The sequence below is a fragment of the Hydra vulgaris genome, chromosome 06, assembly GCF_038396675.1.
Source record: "Hydra vulgaris chromosome 06, alternate assembly HydraT2T_AEP".
NCBI lineage: Eukaryota > Metazoa > Cnidaria > Hydrozoa > Anthoathecata > Hydridae > Hydra > Hydra vulgaris.
In genome coordinates, this window is record NC_088925.1 from 785,319 (window position 1) to 791,172 (window position 5,854).

The following is a 5,854-nucleotide window of genomic DNA, read 5'->3' on the forward strand; positions in this document are numbered from 1 at the left end:
AATAGAAATTTACAAATGTTTTATTGTATTTCTCAAACAACATCTTCACATCATTTTAAATTAAAGGAAAAATTTAGCAAAAAATGTAGAAATTGATAAGCATAGTAGAGTTGTTATTGTCACGGCTTTTCCGTAGAAAAACACAATAAATCTTTATAAGTTTAGCGCTGAATTCTCCATAAAAATTTGAAACAATCTTTTTGATTAATAATCTGTGCTTTCCATAAAAAATAGGTTTATAAATCGTTTTTTATTATGTATAAAAAAATGTTAGTCGATTTAAAACTAAATAAAACTTCTTTTGTAAACAATCAATGAAAGGATTATTTTCAATTACTCTGGCACTCACCTCATCTTGACACTTACTTCAAGAGCACACGACCCGCAACCGCAATCTTCAACTATTAAAGCAACAATAGGTCGATATTGAACTATAGTTTTGTTACTATCCTCAAAACATTTTAAAAATAAGATTTTTTCATAAATATTGAACGATCTGTCAGTAGAATCTTTTTTGGCACTATCAAATTCACAAATACATTTCTCATTCCAAATCGCAAGGTGTTCGCAACCGTCTTGCTTGACGCTTAACAAAGTCGGTCTTTTCATACACCGTTGTGGTGTCGGAATAATATAATTAGAAAAGTCCACATCAATTTTTTTTTGAACATCGCCATCCATCAGTCTTAAATAATCATCCCACCCAAAACATAAAGAAATAATACTTGAAAAAGTAAAAAAAATGAAAACAATTTTTCCAAACAAGTGCACCATTTTTCCACAGTTGACAATAACTTCAATCAAATAGAAAGAACAACTTTATTACAAAGTTTTTTACTTCGTATAAATGAGATTATTTATTATGGTTATTATTTGATTCTTAATCACGATAATCCTAATCAAAGATCGGATAGAATCCTTAATCAAAACATGAATGCACTTCTTGAGTATAACGTAGTATGCACTTACAAAAACAAAAGAATGGAATTTGAATGAATGAATCCCTTGCTGAGATTAATTTATTAATTAATAATGATTTATTGAAGTTTTTACGTTTACTTAGGAAAACAATACTGTTTTGGATTTATCATTTAACTCTCAAAACTCCGAGTGCAAATAAATAAACTCCAATAAGCTTACTCCTATCCCGCTTTAATATATGTAAGTATATTATTCGATTTGTTGTTTATACTTTTTATGCTTTGCATCTCATGTTAATTTTACATAAACGTCTAAAACGTCTAAAAGTTTTAAAAAGCGGAGAGAAGTTATAACTTGAATAAAGTTATAATTTTTTTTATCATAAATTTTCTTATCTTGTTATTACTTTAATCAAGCAAGAAAAGTAATAACTTTGCTTGCTTCATTATGCTTATGACTTTCTAAAAATCCCTTAACTTGTTTAAAGAGAAACTCCTTACTAATCATGCTATGACCTAAAGAATTTCGCAAAAAATTATAAATGTGTCAACTTTAATCCAAATATAGTTTTCAATTCCTAAAACACTGAGGTTTTAATACTTTTAGTTTCAAACACCATCAAGTCGAGGCTGTTGGAAGTTAACTTTTTTTTTTGTTTAAGACGTATTTATTCGAAACTTAAAAGATACTTTTAAAACGATTTGTCTAAAAATTATCTTAATTATGAAAGTAAAATCAGGGTTAATCAAAACGATAACTCAAAAAGATAACAAGTTTTTTATATACTTAGAAAAGTTGTTTTTCTGAAACAATTTTCTTTCTAAAACAATAAAAAAAGTTAAGCAGATCAAACGTCACAAAATTACTTTGAAGTTCATGACCTTGTAACGTTTTAATTTATGATCTTGCATTTTTATTTTACTTTTTTATTTTCAAAGCTAACCACAATTAATAATTAATAAATCTTGTTTCTACAAAAACAGTTTTTAGTTAACATTATTTAACTTTTTTCGCAATTAAAAGTTTATATTTATAAACTAAGTATTAAGCCTGATTATTTTTGTAGCGTCACAAATGTTTAAAGCAATTTATTTCACACTGCTTTTTTAAAAAGGTTTTCAGTTGAAGTTATTTTTACTTCATGTTTTTTAAGCCACTCTTTCGAGTAGGTTAATAAAAAATTAAAACCCGCTGATGAATTAACGATCGCATAATACTATAATAATAATAATAATAATAATAATAATAATAATCGTACTTTATTTTTTTTGTTAAATTACAAACAAGAAAATTAATATCGATTAAAACAAAATAACCTCTAAAGATGTATCTAAGTGATCGAAACATATCTGCCTTGAAAAACACATCAAAATCTATTTACTTATATAATATTTGAGACAAAATAAATTTTCAACAAAGTGTCATAAAGCATAAAATTGCAGGTTACCAAGGCTACTAATAGCAGGTTATTCAAAGAAAACTATATAAAGATAATTATATTCCTAGTTTTAAAATTTTGTTTTTGTCTCAGTATCGATATAAATATAATTTATACGCAGTATGTATTTATATTTGCCAAATATGAACAAATGTGTTGTCCTCTTGTTACTAGAAAGTAAAGTTTTTTGTGATAGGCCCTTATTAAAAAAATCAGACAAACAAAACATATCAGACAAACTGTGAAAAGTTCACTGAAAATTTAACAGATTCGAAGCAAGAAGTGACAAAGTGAATAGCCGTGGCGCAGCAGTAGCCCATTTGCCTCAGAAACAAAGGATCCGTTGTTCAAACCCCACCTCTGGACAAGTTTTGCGACATCGGTTAGGAAGGAGGCGTGAACTTACGATTAAATGCTCATCCGCGGTGCTCTGTGATAAGACCGTAAGGACTTCTTGGGGCATCTAAAAAAAAAGGCTAAGTTAGTTATTGGAAATAACTCTATGATCCTAGTCATTTTTATGACAAATCTGTAAATGATCATCAAATCATTTACAGATTTGTCATAAAAATGACAATCATCAAATTTAAATTGACTTTTTTGCGCGAAGTCTTCCGGAAAATTTTCAAAACTTATCAAACTTTGCGCAAAAAAGTCAGACAAAATATCGTCTACATACATATATATATTATTTTACATAACAACGTGAACAGCATGAAAAATACATGGAAAGGCATAAAAGATATCATAAATATTAAAGCATCATTTATAAAACAACTACTCAGAAAATCTGAATCAAAATTTTATTGCAGACCATGCCACTGTTTTAAATTTATTTAACAATTATTTTATTTCTACTCATAAAAAACTTCTCGATGAAATCATGCCACCAAATTGTGCTTATAGTGACATTCTTAATTTGCTTAATACTAATTCCTTCTTCATTGATCCTGTAAGTGAAGATGAGGTATCTAATCATATTAAAAATTCCCTCTTTAAAATGATAAAAGCATTTTGAAATAGTTTGTTTATTCATCTATTTCTAATTCTTTATTTATTCATTTATTTTTGTCTGCTTTTCAATTTGCTGTATTTAATACTTTCCTTAAATTTTTCATTTTGTAATATTAAAAAAAAAATAATATTCTGACATTCTTTGTTTATCTATCTACTTATTAATCTCTTTATATTCGACTATCTATTCTTTACTTTTTAATAAATTTTTGTTGTCATTGTCTTTAATTATGAATTTTTTTTCCTGCTAATAATATTATTATTATTATTATTATTATTATTATTATTATTATTATTATTATTAATACTATTATCATTATTTTTATTATTATTATTTTGATAGTAACTCATACTTGGTTAGATAATTTAAATATTGTATTTTGATTTAGATAGTAAAGTGTTTGTTTGTGAAATTGATTGAGAACAAGCTTGGGAAGGATGGCTGTCTAAAGAATAATGGATGCAGCATGGTAAAAGATGACAATAAACATAGATTATTCCGGTCATATTTAAAATATCGGAAAAAATTTTTTCCTTATAATACCCGGAAAAAATCCGGAAAAATATTTTTAAGACATCCGGAAAAATCCGGGAATAAAAACGCTTTTTGTGTATTTAAGTATTCTCATGTACTTCTCATGTGCTTGAAAAGAAAGGTGTCTATTTTCATGTGCTTGAAAAAAATTTTTGGCAGATATTCTTCTATACATATAAAATTATTTTAACCCTTTCGTATAAAAGCAGTTATATGACTGCACGTAAAATAAAAATAAAATAGTATTTATATATCTTAAATAATCCTTAAAAAATAAGTTTCATATTATTTAAACGTTCCAAAACAAAGTATATATCAAAGCATAAGCAAAAAACTTTTCGATAAATAATTTTTAACGCCATTTTATTTTTCTTGAAGGTAAGTTTTGATTTTAACACCATTATTTTTTTCCCTAAAGGTACATTCTGCAGAATTCATTTTAAAAAAATCTTTGATTTTTTTTAAATAAACACTGCAGAAATATAGGGCAAAACAATAAATGCTTATTTGTTAATATCTCAATAAATAAATTGATTTGGTAATTTTAGTTAACTCAAAACTTATTTTATAATTTAAATACATACACACATTTTTTTAAAGGTTGGCTCTGTAACTGAGCTTTAGAAAAAATCTAACATTACTCCCATCTTTAAGAAAGGGAGAAAGCTTAAGGCTCATAATTATTGACCAGTCTCCCTAACCTCAATATCGTGCAAAGTAATGGAAAGAATAATTCACAAACATATTATGGCGCATTGCGTGGAAAAGAATCTAATCTCCAAGCATCAACACAGTTTTCTTCGTAAAAAAGAATGATGGACTAACCTCCTCGAAGCTCGCAATAACTTACTGAGGCTATGCACCAAGGTTACAGTGCTGATATTATCTACACCAATTTTGATAAGGCGTTCAATAAAGTCCCGCATAAATGTCTCCTACATTAACTGAAAGCATACGGCATTCACAACAAGATGCTACTTTGGATCGAACGTGAATGTGACCATGGAATTCTCATCTCAAACAACCAAAGTCAGAGCGCAAGTTGAAAAAGCAGCATCCACAGCCAATTGCATGTTAGAAAGGCTTAAAAATGCTATCCGCAGTAGAAGCTTAACTTTATGGCCCACACTCTATATAACGTATACCCGGCCACATCGAGAATTCGCCATTCAAGCCAGTTCCCCGTATCTAGAAACATACATTAAGTTACTCGAGAATGCTCAAGACCGTTGCTTACGTGGAGATATAATCCATTAATTCAAAATTTTTAACAACATTGATGATGTTCACTTTTTGGTCTCACAGCACCAACTAATTGGGCGTGAGGTGTACAACCTGCTTGGCTATAACAAGCAGCTCAACCGACAATTCTTAAGAGGATGGGAGGAGAGATTAAATTTTTTCACAAACAGAGTTGCGGTCCATTGGAACTCTCTCACACAGCACACTGTAAACGCTCCAACTTTGAATATATTTAAAGAGCGGATTTCGATGTGGTAAACTGTAAAATCAGCATTGAGACTCCTGAAAAAGTTTCATCATCAACTTAATTATGTAACATTTAAATATATACATATATATATATTTTTTTCTTTCTTACTATTATTACGGCATTTTTGCGGCATTTATTTACATTATGTATTAATTTGGTTACTGGATATATCAAACTGAAACTCAAACTCATAATATAAATACATGCATATATTTTTTAAGAGGCTGGGTGAATAAAAAGTTGCTTTTACTCAGTGTTTTTCGAATAATTGCTCAACTTTACGTAAATAAAATTTTCAGAGATTTTGCCCAAACTTTTATTTACGTAAAGCTGAGCAATAACTCCAATTTGTCTTGCGTACAAATAAGAAAAAAATATTTGCAAAAGTAATGTCTTACCTGAGTAAAATATAGCATTAAGTAATTGATGAAAGATACTTTTACTGTTTTAATTA

General features: G+C 28.1%; 1 long non-coding RNA gene across 1 annotated transcript; it reads left to right on the forward strand.

The window, feature by feature from the left end:
• Positions 1-864: 864 nt before the first annotated feature.
• On the forward strand, positions 865-5,490 carry LOC136081572 (uncharacterized). Its single transcript, XR_010638910.1, has 2 exons — positions 865-1,161; positions 3,763-5,490. It is a non-coding gene; the product is annotated as an uncharacterized LOC136081572 (long non-coding RNA).
• Positions 5,491-5,854: the final 364 nt, after the last annotated feature.